Source organism: Lissotriton helveticus, chromosome 4_1, assembly GCF_964261635.1.
Source record: "Lissotriton helveticus chromosome 4_1, aLisHel1.1, whole genome shotgun sequence".
Classification (NCBI taxonomy): domain Eukaryota; kingdom Metazoa; phylum Chordata; class Amphibia; order Caudata; family Salamandridae; genus Lissotriton; species Lissotriton helveticus.
This window is the reverse complement of record NC_136063.1, coordinates 2,024,729,312-2,024,744,167: the sequence shown is the minus strand read 5'-3', so window position 1 is coordinate 2,024,744,167 and position 14,856 is coordinate 2,024,729,312.

Here is a 14,856-nt window from a genome sequence, read left to right as displayed (position 1 = left end):
AGGATGATTCACCTACTACTTTACATGTGCATTTGTTCTGAGGGTTGCAGGGTTGCAGGCACTGCTGCTGTCTATGCCCTGTCTGTTCTAAAGGTGAGGGAGGCTTGCACTGCTGCTTCTGCTCGCGTTGTACCTGATCTCTGTGAAGGATGATTCACCTACTACTTTACATGTGCATTTGTTCTGAGGGTTGCAGGGTTGCAGGCACTGCTGCTGTCTATGCCCTGTCTGTTCTAAAGGTGAGGGAGGCTTGCACTACTGCTTCTGCTCGCGTTGTACCTGATCTCTGTGAAGGATGCTTCACCTACTACTTTACATGTGCATTTGTTCTGAGGGTTGCAGGGTTGCAGGCACTGCTGCTGTCTATGCCCTGTCTGTTCTAAAGGTGAGGGAGGCTTGCACTGCTGCTTCTGCTCACGTTGTACCTGATCTATGTGAAGGATGATTCACCTACTACTTTACATGTGCATTTGTTCTGAGGGTTGCAGGGTTGCAGGCACTGCTGCTGTCTATGCCCTGTCTGTTCTAAAGGTGAGGGAGGCTTGCACTGCTGCTTCTGCTCGCGTGGTACCTGATCTCTGTGAAGGATGCTTCACCTACTACTTTACATGTGCATTTGTTCTGAGGGTTGCAGGGTTGCAGGCACTGCTGCTGTCTATGCCCTGTCTGTTCTAAAGGTGAGGGAGGCTTGCACTGCTGCTTCTGCTCGCGTGGTACCTGATCTCTGTGAAGGATGCTTCACCTACTACTTTACATGTGCATTTGTTCTGAGGGTTGCAGGGTTGCAGGCACTGCTGCTGTCTATGCCCTGTCTGTTCTAAAGGTGAGGGAGGCTTGCACTACTGCTTCTGCTCGCGTTGTACCTGATCTCTGTGAAGGATGCTTCACCTACTACTTTACATGTGCATTTGTTCTGAGGGTTGCAGGGTTGCAGGCACTGCTGCTGTCTATGCCCTGTCTGTTCTAAAGGTGAGGGAGGCTTGCACTACTGCTTCTGCTCGCGTTGTACCTGATCTCTGTGAAGGATGCTTCACCTACTACTTTACATGTGTATCTTTTCGGAGAGCGAGGTTTGCATGCAATGCGGGTGTCTATGCCCTATCTCTTCTAAAGGTGAGAGAGGCTTGCACTGACGCTGCACTTGTTTTCCCTGCAAAGGACACTGCCACTGCTGTTCCATGTGCTGTCAACTATTAAAGAAGCCTGCACTGCTATTGCCCATGCAGTAAAAGTTGTGTGTGATTGTGCCTTGCGCTCCTGCAGCATTTGATATACCCTACCCACCTGTGATAGGGAGGACCTTGCACATCCGCTACCTGTTCTCGATATGTAATATGCCAGGAACGCTTGCACTGCTACTGCTTGTGAGGCACATCCTGCTGGAGCTGGTGTATTGCTATGAGTAGGAAGGTTCTCTACAGGGGCGGTTTCTCCACAGTGGGCTTTGGAGAGACACCCCTCCCCCCCAATATATTTTGAGCTGCCACACTGGCCCTGCATTTGGTGCACTGGAAGCGTAATAGAAGCCTGCCAGCAACAGTACAGCATGACAATACACTCTTTTTAAAAAGCGAACTCACTGTGCGCAGTAAGTCCTGACCCCTTCCTTCTGATCTTCAGCGCAGGGAGAGCTGTCTCTTTAAATGCGACCGCTCTATAAAGTAAAATAAAAAACGTCACTCTGTAGATCGTTCATCTAATGCGCACGTGAGGTCGTAATTTAGAAAAGTCCTTTCACATAGGCACAATGCATAATCCACAGCAGACTACACATCATATGCCCTACAGCAGTGCACAACCTGTGCTACATAGGAATGTCAAGGGGTGTGTATCAAAAACACCCCCATCACCAATTAAACTCAGTGTAGAGAGTAGGGGAGCGATGATAAGAGCTTGGCATAGGTGTTAAACGTCTACCCTTACCAGTGGCTGAGATGGTGTCTGAGGCAGGCCTCTTCCGCTCTATCACTTTTCTCCATCCACTCAATGAGTGTGGCAGAAGAGATTAAGGAGACAACAGCGCTTTATCAAACTATCAGCCGAGGTTAGCAGTATTTAAGGAAAGCAAGAGGAGTGTTTCTAATCTCGCCATATGAAAATTCGCCCAGAAACAGGCATACAAGGCTACTGTCGGTTATAAAAAACGCCGGGCAAGATCAAACTCTCTGTACAATTAATTTACATAGTCCTTAAAAAATAGGTGCTGAATTTGAGGTCATTATCAATTAGGTACGGTAGAAACGAGTGCAGCATTTTGCCTATTCGATTTCAAGCACATTCCTGTGGAAGGTGACTCTATCATTTGTACTTTGGTACTTTACTTACAGTGTGTAGGGGTGACCTTTTATTGTATGGCATGGTCATTCATTCCAATGAATACTCTGCAGTTATGCTTTGATGCTGGGTGGGGGACTAGGGAGACAGGGAAATGAAGAATGGATGGGAGAGGAATGAAGTGAGAAAGGGACGAAGGGAGGAGGAAGGGTGAGGGAGAGAGAAAAAATATGAATTGAGAGAAATAGGGTGCAAGAGAGGTTAAGAAAGGGACAGAGTGAGGTAGAGTGCATGAATGAGATGGAAAGGGGGTGTGGCTTGGCTCCAGTGGGGTAGGAAGCAAACGCTAGAGCTCCCACAGAAAGAGCCCCATCCAACCCCATCCTGATTAATCAGACCAGAGAACGGAGGGTAGTCTCACCAGGAATTGGATGCTTATACTGTGGGTTTGGAGAGGAAGGATATTTCCCAACCCTAGGGGCAGTGGGTCAGCTGCGGAGAGCTGCGGAGAGCCTAGACCTAGTGAGAGAGGCTGGTGGCCTAGCAAAAATGGTGCCCACGCCCGCCTGAGCTGCAGTGAGTCTGGTGAACCAAAATAGCAGTGCACTGATAGACATCCCCCTGAGGCGGACAAGGCCTTGACCTACCGGGACCAACAGCAGTGGGTGATTGGACCGTGATCGGCGGTGCCCTAACTCCCCCCCACTCCCCCGTCGACCCGGCCAGCTGCAGCCTACTGCCTTGGCTAGAGGAATCCCGCGACCAGTAAGGAAGAAGCATGCACAGAAACCCTAGAGAGCATAGAGTAATTACCACCAGCACTGTCGGTGACGACAGAGATTGTCATCACCCTTTAACCAAAAGTTAAAATGTTGGAGCTGCGAGCAGAGGACACTGAAAATCAAACACGGTGCAACACTATCTGCAGTGAGTCGAAGGAGCTTGTATGATTAAGTATCTTGAAAAATGGCTCAGCCAGGAGATAGCTGGTGATGGCCTCTCCTCCTTTTTAGGTCGAGCATTCGAGACCTCTTGTATATACTTTAGTATATACTTATATACTTTAGTCTATACCTATACGTGTATGTACTTTGTGGGCTCTGGAGATCAGCTCTAGGACGTGTCTGCTTCAGCTTAGGGTCTTTTTTTCTGTTCAACTGCCTCTATTTAACTGTCTTGATAGAAAACGACCAGCAGAGGTCGGGAAAATACCAGAATTGCTTTCTGCAGAGGTACTTTCTTTTTTCTATTTTGCTAGCAACTGCCTCTATTTAACTTTCTTGATAGAAAACGACCAGCAGAGATCAGTAAAATACCAGAATCACTTTAGCCTCCTCTGGGATTCCAGTCCATAGAAATTGTCTTCCATGAGCACCCGTAGACAATAATATATTTTTCAAATTTTGTATTTTCAGTGATATGACCACTGAAGGCCCTGGTTTCATATTAAAACCAGAGCTTTGGACTATACCATTTCCTGCTGAAAGGCAATATTTTTCTCCAGGTGTTCCCATCCCTAGCATGTCATGTAGTTTGGTGCTTACTTTCCCTCCATGTTAAAAAACAGTAGATGTTTCAGCACCCAGGCTAATGTGCTGCATAGCTAAATACATATAAGGTCCCAAAGGCAAGACCGACTGCATTGCAAATGCTTGTTTGCCCTGGAATGGGCACATAGAGTCCTAGCGCAACCCCCTCTCCCCAGGGCCTCGTATACAGGGACGGCTGGTGTACAGGGGCAAGATGGCCAATGCCCTGCCACCGTGGGGGATTAAAAAAAAATGCAAGATGAAACACCGAGCAGCTAGCAGTAAACTGTGCTGGCTGCGTGGTGAACCAACGTGCAAATCTGCCTTTTTCTTTGAGGGTGTTGGGGGAGGACGGCCTTGAATCTGACTTGCCTTGGCTGGGCAAAGATTTCTTCGACCTGGAGACAGAAAGCAGGGCAGTCACACAGGGAGGAGTCAGAAGCCCTCAATTAATTTCAATGGCTGGAGGCAAGGCAGTCCGATACAGAGAATTTTGGAGTGGGGTGTGTCAGTGGCCTCTGCTTTTCCGACGAAACCCAGCAACAGTTGTTTATTAAGAAAATGATTGGTGGACTAGGGCCTGGGGAGGAGTCGAAATCCAGCATTTTCCAGTTCCTTCCACGATTGTGCCACCGCTGCCACGTTGTCTGCACTCTTAGTCTGCAGTCCAGTCACGAGGAGCCCAGTGCGATAACATTCCATAGGTGAGTTTGTTGTTTTTATGCACTTACAAAAATCAAGAACTGACTGTTTTGAATAAAAGGCTTGGCGAGTGCTCGACCATTTTAAATTAAAATGACTGAGCTCTCTCTAGGGCTTGTATTCCCCAACTGTTCTGTACTTATCAGCTGTCGGAGCAGTGAAAGTAATTTATTTAAAATTAGTGTCCCCAGACCTTTCGTTTCTGCAATGCCTCCATGTGTGTGTGTATGTTGTATATGGACACAGCATGTTTCTGTTGTATATGGAGACATGGTAGAAACCAAAGGCCACGCATTTCATGATTTCAATGAAATCATGAAATGTGCAGCCTTTCGTTTCTACCATGTCTCCATATACAACAGAAACCAGAAACACACACTTCTGTGTGTGTTGTATATGGACGCATGGTAGAAACGAAAGGCCAGGGACACTGGTTTTAATTAAAACGAGTGTCCCTGGCCTTTCGTTTCTATAATGCGTCTATATACAACATACACGCAGCATGTGTTTCTGTTGTATATGGAGGCAAGGTAGAAAGGAAAGCCCACACCCACATTTCATGATACCTCTCCGTGCAGTCAGCACTATATAAAACGGTTTAATAAATAAATAAAAGCTTGCAAATACGTTTTTAATTTACAAAAGATAAGCATCTGGTGTTCCTAATACCGAGGTTAGCCTGTTTCATTCTGCTCCAAGGTTTGTCAAATATCAAAAGCAATATTGTTGTTATTATTCCACAACTCAGTAGGATCCTCATTATTGACCCTAAACGGATCAAAAACCGGAGTTGGCCTTACCGAGAATCACATCTGTGACCTTCTGGTTGGCTGTACAAGTATCCCTCTAACCTATGTGGGGCAGCCAAATGTATCTGCTCTGCTTGTAGATTGCCTGAGGAAGTTACCAGTAAATTCCAGCGACCTATGTGCCTCAAGCAACCTTCGGGTTACAAGAATACTAGTGAGACAACTAGAAGTGCTCTTTTTAAGATGCATGCAGGGCACGAGTCGGGGGTACGTGGGGGTACACGGTTTCCACCCACTATTTTTGCAGGTTGGACGCCGACCACCCTGCTAAGATGTTGGGCCCCACAGAATTATGCTGAACTTGTACCGATGTAATTGTCAGATACAAGGACACGTCCAGCTGCTCCTGCATGTTGTCTGCATTCCATTCCCAGCAGCAACGTGCAGGCAGCAAAGGGGCTTTTGTTTTTCATCTCCAGCTGGGTGAAGTTAAGGGACCATCAGGCCTCCTTTTGAACTAGTATTGGACCGGAGGAGGCCTGGAACCTCACACTGAAATGCAAATGCACTAGAGAGGAAGCAAAACTACAGTGTGTGTTAGGTACTTAAGGGGTGCATGCTTTTTATTTTGTTCAGTCCCTGTATATAAATGCATGCTCTGTAAGATTGTCAGATAAGTTGGTCTGTCCCATTTTTTTACACAAATAACAATTTAAATATCAGTATTTAATTTTTTTATAGTGCTACTCATCCCAATTCAGAATGTTAGAGCATTTTTCATAACATACACAATATCAATAAAAATAAATCACGTAAGTGTGCAAATCAATTTACAAGATGTATCACAGGAGACAGTCAGGATTACAAGGTGTAGGAGTCATATGCCCTTCGTAGCTCACTGTGGTCTACTAGAAGGAATACAATTTATTAATTTGAAGTAACAAAAGGATCTCTGTGTTCAAAGCAACAACCCACTTACCTATCTACATAAAATAAAAATGTGTGATCTGCATGTTACAACATGTGCTTTGCGGGAGACAACTTTTTTTATTTTAAACATATTTTATTGCATTTTAAATTGCCATATGTTATTAAAAAACACATATCAGAGCACTATTGCATAATTAAGTGGTGCATTTATGCTAACAACATTGTATAAGATGCACACCATGTGTGTAGCAATATCATGAATAACAAACCGGAGGAAGGTAGCAACAAAATAGAGGTTCAACAATCCCCAAGCTCCCGTTCCACCCGGCCCCCGCAGGACAGTGGGTGATTATGTTTTGCAGGATACAGCTTAATCTTCTATAATACTTTGATTCAAATTTGGGACTACACAAAACACAAATCTCTCCAACAAATTAGTTAACCTTCAAAGTTATCTCACCATTATTATTATTCCCTGAGATTTACTGGGCACCTCTGCAGCTGATGCCTTAACCCCATAACATATTTTAAAATGCAGACATTACAACCAATTAAGTAGAACAGAATTACTACCATGGTTTTCCTTGTTGCCAATTTCTTTCTGGCAGGGTTTAAAAAAATGTATTAGTTGAGGCCCAGATTTTGTGTCAGGATTGCACTACTTTTTTGGCACAACCCTGACTCCAAATCTAATTTGTTAAATATCAAAAAGCACTTAAATGTACTCATGACACACCTGATAAACATATGTGTGAGATCTTAGTATCTGATGTCACTTCTTGTGATGTCACTTCCAGTGAGGTCACTTCCTGTGATGCCATGCGGAAAGTCACACGTCGTGACGTCATGTGCTATGATGGCACGCGTCAAGATGTCACAAGCATACTGCCTAACATGGTCAGTCCCCCCACTTCTTTTTCTAGGATTTGTGTCCGGGATGCATGTGCCTGTTTCTGCTGCATGCAGTGGCTTAAACTAGTGTAATAATGTGCACAGTTCAAACATGCCTGTCACACACTGCAATCCAAGTAAGATAGCTCACCAGAATCTGGTTTTATTGCTCAAATTTGTGTGCAGTTTATCGATTTTCAAGCCATTCATTACTGTACACACATTTCAACACTTGGAGGGTAAACACAAACTTTCAATCTTGAAGTAACTTTCCATACAGGTTGAAGATAGGTTTATTCAGGATAGACAGCTTAAACAACCACAGCTGGCAGGAACTTTTATATAACTTCTAACCGCCAGTGTGGAACTTCTCTGGTATAGAATACAGATGACATTCTAATACAAATATTCCAACATAAGAACACCACACACCTTCCCCCAATAAAAAAACAATACTACAGATGTGGAAAAAAAACGTAAAATCAATTACAATTGAATAAAATCTTTCTTTCTGATAGGAGAATACTTAATGCAAGAACGTTTCCTTACTTCAACCACATGACTCTCAAATTCAGGAAGACTACAATAAGCTTCAGGTGTATTATCATGAGTGATAGTTGGAACTGTTCATCAGTAGTGCTAGGACATATATTATAAACATTTGAGCTAGAATTCAGATTGTCATTTGAGTTCAAAAAAATTGAACCATCATCATCCTCTTCGTTGAATTTAGAGATGATAGGTTGAGAAACAATTTGTGAACTCAAACATCTACACAAGGGAATGCGTCTAAAAATCCAAATTTTACCCCCATCAACTCTCACTGCTTTGCTGAAGACTTCTACCACTCTAACAGGATCAGACCACTTATCCGACTTCCTACCAGAAAGACCGCCAAACTTAACACGGACAAAATTACCTACTTTAATTTTAGATACTGAAGATTGCTGCTTCAAGTGATCGTCCTTCATTTTCTGTTGATATTTCTGGCTCCATAACTTGAGAAAAATCCAAAGTAGAATCATAAGAATTTTTCACTTTCAACCACCAAGGTACAAGCATAGAACCAGGTTTTCTACCTCGTTGCATCTCAAACCGAGACAAATCAGTAACAGAATTGGAAGAAGTACGATACAATAGCAAAGTAGCACATAACACCTTTTTCCACTCAAAACCGATTTTTATAGCAAGTTGGATAGATTCTTTAACAACCCTGTTAAAGCGTTCTACCAGGCCATTGGCTTGAGGGTTATAATGAGACACTCTTTTGTGCAAAACACAACATCTTTCAAGAAATAATGTAGGATTCCTTGCTAGAAAATGGTGGCCCATTGTCAGAAATATGTTCTGCAGGCAAACCTTCACGGCAAAAGATTTCATCTGAAAATTCAATTACCTGAGTCGAAGAAACCTTATCTACGGTCTTCAACTCGGGCCATTTTGAAAAATAGTTTATTAAAACTATAGCATAAACATCCTTGTTGGGAGACAAACCAAGAGGACGAATAATATCTATTCCAAGTTTCCTCCGGGGACCCTGAGTGTACTCAATAGGAGTTACTTCCACAGAAAGTGGTTTGACCAATTTATCACATTTGGAACAAGTAAGACATTTGTCTACCATACTATCAACACTAGGCCACCAGTAAAATTCTCTAATCCGTCTTTTGGTGCTTGACATACCCATATGGGCTTCATGAGCCATGGTCAAAATTCTCTTTCTAAGTTTACATGGAGGAACAATTTTATCCCCCAAGTAATGATACCTTGAGAAAACATAAGTTCATCCTTGATTTTACAATATGAAACAAGTTCACCACTTAATTTCCTTTCTTCTGGCCAACCCAATTGTAAAAACATCACCACATTGGTTAAAATGCTGTCCTCACTCATGGCATTCTTCCAATCCTTTTCAGAAATGGCTTACAAGGAAAGTACATCCGTACTCCCACAATTAACATCATCAATAGTGTAGGCTACTTCAAAATCAAAACTATTGTTGTTGGAATCAAGAACATCTGACAAAGGTAGACGTGACATGAAGTCCGCATGCACATTTAAACACCCAGGAACAAATTCAACGACTCATTGATATTCTTGTAATTTAGCAGCCAACCTTGCTAAATGAGCTGTTAATGTTCTGCCACCACTTGCAGATAACATATTAATTAAAGGGTTGTGGTCTGTTCTTATTCGAAACTTAGTACCCCACAAATATTGGCGAAAATGTTGCACTGCCCACATACATGCTAATAGTTCTTTTTCAATGGTGGAATGATTACATTTGGCCCACGTAACATTCTGGAAGCATAAGAGACAACATATTCATCACCCTTGTTCCTTTGCATTAACACAGCACCCAAACATACACTGCTGGCGTCCACAGCTACAATACATTCTTTCCCAATTTCGAAAGGTCTCAAAAATGGTGCATCAACAATTTCTTTTTTTAACAGATCAAAAGCCAATAGTTCATCTTTGTCCCAATTGAATTTCACATTCTTTTTAACAATGTTCTTAAAGAATGTACTTTGGAAGAATAATCTTGTACAAATTTGCTATAAAATTCTGTCAAACCTAAAAAGGAAGACAATTGTTCTTTAGTTGTGGGCGGAAGAGCATTGGAAATACGCAGGACATGATTGAATTTGGGTTTTGTACCTTCGCTAGAAATCTCATGTCCTAAATATTCCACTTTACTTTGTCTCTATTTGCATTTGGCAAATTTCATGGTCAAACCTTTATTTTGTACACTTTTAGCACATTTTCCAAATTTTTTGCATGTTCCTAAAACTCTTTTCCAAAAATCAAAATGTCGTCCTGGAAAGTAATCGCTCCATAAGAAAGACAGAAGCGGCGCTGGCTAAACCGAACGGCATGCGTGAAAATTGAAACATACCTTCAGGCGTTACAAATGCTGTCATCTAGAACCACTTGATGATAAGTGCTAGCTCAATTACAGTGGAGAAAACACAGGCTCCGGAAAGTGTGGAGATCAATTCATGTATGCTCGGTAAAGGATGTCTATCAATCCAAATTTCTTGATTCAGACTGTGAAGATCCACACACAAACGAAGATCACCGTTGCTTTTAAGAGATAAAACAATCAGAGAAACCCACAGAGAAGATTCTATGGGTTCACTGATGTTCTTAGCAACCAAATCTGTTATTATCTTCTTAAGTTTAACAAGAAATGCCAATGGTACGTTTCTTACTCTGTGTCTAACTGGAATTGCACCCTCCTTGAGGATAATCTTGTGTTTAAAATCTACAAATTTCCCCAGTGAATCATTAAAAAGTGTAGAAAACCTATCTTTTATGTCAGTTGCTAGTTTCTCATTGTTGGCTGCCAGTATATAAATGGGTGGGGAAGCATTTTGATCTAGCTTTATACCCATTTCTTGTTGATGTGGCCACCCAAAAATAGATACACCTTTGGTGGCTACATATACTTTGCCTCTAGTTCTTCTGCCTTTAAATTATAAATCAGCCCATATGAAACCTTCAAGATCAATTTTGTGACCAGAGAAACCACCAGGTTGAGTATCAGGTGGTAGTAACTTTCTCGTTTCCCATAATTCATTAAATGCAATACTACCAATAATATTGTACCAAGCGCACAAATCTACCAACATGGAAACGTCTTCGCCATCAATTAATACTATACCAGTAGGAAAACCCTTGCAATTGGTATTGCCAACACACAATAAAGAATTGATATCTGAGGGAGATTCATTCTGTTCATGTGTCAATAAATTAATTTTCTGGGTGGGCTTGCAAACCTTACTAAAATGACCAATTTTCTTGCATTTAATGCAAATTTTGTTCCATGCAGGACACCGTTTATAACTTCCAACATGGTCAAAACCACCACATGTGTGACAAATTATTTGGGGGGTTTTTTCAAGTCCATTTGTTGTCTTTTGTTGCAGTGTCTTTCTGAGGAAGAAAGGAAGAAAACTTTTTAGAAGTTGCCTGAGCCTTTACTAAAGAAACTTCAGACACAGCATCATTAATTTTAACAACCTGTCCCCTAATTTCACTAACAAATTTCTCAGATTGTTCGATACCTTTGGCGACAACAGCACTTAAAGAAGATTCAGTTCCCAACCATAGGCTTTCTTGGATCTTCTTGCTTTTGGTTTTCATCATAATCAGATCTCTTAATACTTGCTCAAAATTGATGGTTTCAAAAGCACAAGATCCGGCCAAAGTACATAAAACAGCAACATAGTCCTCAATAGACTCATCCTCCTTTTGTGCATGAGAATACAATTTAAACCTTTCCATAACAATGTTAATTTTCCTACCAAATCTAATACTCATTTGTTTAATAGCCACTTCAAAAACATTAGTATCCCAAAAACCTTCAATGGGTGGTAGATTCGCACATTTCTTCAAACCTGCACCTCCTAGGCAATGCCTTAAAAGTGCAAGTTTTCCCTTAAAACAGCCATCCTCTTCTAAAACTTCAACTTAAGCTAGAAACATGGGGTACCATAACTCCCATTCCATTTTAGGTTCACCAGCTACTGGTCAAAAATGTGGAGGTGCTACGATATTGGACATGACTAAGATCAATAAAAAAATAAAAAAATGCGTATTAAACTGTACTTGTAAACATTAATCTAAATTTGCACAATATAATAATGGAAGAACTGTAAAGCAAAATATGTATAGACGCTGGTTAGCAAATCTCTGAAAGTATAGTGGGTTAAGAGAGAAAAAACCCAAAAATAATCAAGGTAGTCACTGTGGTCTGCGTGGTTTTAAATTGCAGGAATCTTCATGTGATTATATACTAAAGTTTGTGAAAAATAGCGGTAGTACAAAATTGGTAAAATCTTTAACTTATAGAGAGTACCATTGAACACGCTTTAAACCTGTTAATGCAGTGACTCTGGAAGTGTCAAAACGCCGTAGAGAAAGGTTCCGGTAACAAATATGCAGCTGCGCTGCTATGGTAACGAATGAGTTAATCAGATCACGTTGCACGCCGTAACATGGTAGAATTCCCAAGGTGCAGCGCGTTGTGATGTGTAACAGTTGTTGTGATGCGCGCGCAATGAAGGAACGCTCGAGCACACTCCGGTGAGTAGAATTTAAACAACAATAAATGCAAAAGATACTGTTAATGAAGACGAAAGCACTTGAACATAAACATAGGGTGATAACAATGCTTAGTTGAGTTTAACACCCATGAGACTCCTTTGGATTGCGATATATGATTTTAAACGATCTACAGGTCACTGTGCCAATTTCGACTGCGCTCACACAACTCCAGGAAAACAAAATAAATAAAGTATGTAGCGATGAGTCTTGGTAAAACAGACAATACGATATCCAGAATCCACACAAACTGCCGCAGATATGTAACAGCTACATGACAGCCACAGATGCAATCAAGACACAGTAAAGTGTAGTCCGAATTATATATGGATACGTGGACCCTCTTATGCTTAAAAGAAAATTCCAAATACTGCCGCAGATGCCATCATAGCACAGACAAATTAAAAAAACAGCCGCTGGTGTAATCAAACACATTTGAGTGAAAAACAAAATACCTGTTGAAAGGCTTTACTCGCAAGAATGTTGTAATGTTGGGATGCAGTCTAGTAGCTGGGAGTGGGCGGAGCTAGGGGGCCAGAGGAAGGGGAGGAGCGGACACAGGAAAGGGGCAGTTAGAGTAGGGATAGAAACACAGAAGGAAGCAGTTAATAAAGCTCTTATGAAGATAATATATTTGTCTGTCATCTGTGAGTCACGACATGACAACTGGCGACGAGGATGGGATTGGTGTGTCTACCACCCACTGAACCCTGCAGGAGCGTCCTGTCCCGAGCAGCATCAGGAAAAGAGAAGTGCTGCTGTGAAGAGTGAGGCTGCCGCCTGAATTGAGAGGCCAGCAGCAGGTGAACCCATTCCCCAGTCAGGAGACTGTGTGGAGCTCAAGAGGAGCCGAAGCAACAAGCGCCGGGGCGCTTGAGAAGAGAAGCGCTCGATCGCGCCAAAAACGCGACTCACGCCTGATGCGTGCAAGTCGGCATGCGCTGAAAGAGCAGAGGTCGGGAGCTCACCCCGACTCTGCCTGCCACCACAACCCACGAAGGAGTGCCCCCTGATGTTGTTTGGTGCCCCCAGGAAGGCCCCACTGACCAGCGCTATCGAGCGCCCGAAAGACTGAGCTCGAATGCTTCACGACATCGGGACCTCACTCCCGATGCGTGAGATTTGGCAAGGTGTCGCCGAGTGAGCGCGGGACCCAGAAAAGCAAGGTGGGAGCCCACCCCAACCTTACCTGAACGTTGCAGATGTGGAAAAGGTGTGGAGACCTGGAAAGTGCTGCCCCTGAGACCAGCTGCCGGTGAGTCCTGCTTGAATTGATCCGGGTGAATGGACTGTGAGGAAGTCTCGTGTGAACCGAGACTTCAATGACTGGCGGCCATGTTAGAGTCAGGCAGTCTGTAAAGACACCCCTGTTCAAATGCCCAAGCGGCCATCTTTAAGTCAGGCAAGCAGAGTTGAAATGAGCATTGACAAAGACAAGCAACAAGCATTGGCGCACATAATAAAACAAGCACTGACAACTGTAATAAAACAAGCATTGGTAAATGCAAGATAGACAAGCACTGCTAAATGCAACTAACCAACAATGAACAAACACTGGCAATGGCAAACAGAATACGCACATGCAAATGCAAGGGATAGAATAAGGAAATAAGCACGAGCAAAAGCAACTGTAAAGACAAACAAGCACAAGTAAGGACAACAATAAAGTAAACAAACACGTGCGACTGCAAGAGAGCATAATTAACAAACCTGAGTAAATGCAAAAGGGAAATAAAAAAACAAGAACAAGCTAAGGCAAGAGAGGAAACAAGTACACGAGCAAATGCAAGAAGTGCAACAAAACGAGCATAAGCAAATGCAAGATACAAATAAAGACAACGATAAACACAAACAAGCACTAATACAAGTGACCAGAAAGGGAATGAACAAAAGTGACTGTTAGCAACGAGCACTGACAAAGGCAAGATTTACAGCGCACCAAGCTCAAGCAAGCACATGCTTCAAGTATAAACAAGCCCGAGCAAATGCAAGTCTCGACGTAAACAAGCACAAGCCCACACAAATCTCGAATGAAACTAACACAAGCAAATGCAAATCCAGAACGCTACAAGCACAAGCCAATTCAGACCCGAACATACCAAGCACAGACAAATACAAGTCCCGAAGTCAGTGAGCACAAGCAAGTGCCCATCCTGAATGCACCAAGCAAATACAGATCCTGAACGTAACAAACACGAGCAAAGGCAAGTACCGAAGTAAACTTCCAGCACCACGTGAAGGTAAATGATCAACAGTGAGAAGAGCTAAGAAATCAAATGATCCAGAAGCATGAGTAAACGAATACCAAGGAAGCATTCTCTCATCATTGAAACCACTGGATAACCTGTGCTAGGCCGAAAAGAAACGCAAGAACGAGATGTCAATGGCGTCACGTATCATCGCGGAAGAGCCCCAAATCACCTGCAGCTAGCAGGCCACCCTAACGAAAGCGGGAAGTTGCTGAGCCACGAGTCACATATGGAGCAAATGAGTGATGGCCATTTCGAAATCAGGAAATCCAAGCCTAACTCATTGACGCCTACCGAGACAGTCGTGCTAAGGGCGGACAGAATACAGTAGTCACCCAGGAGTGGCGAACCTTCCCAAAATCAAAGGAGACGACTAGACACAGGATCTCGGTCAAAGAAGGTCAACAAATAGGACGGGAAGCA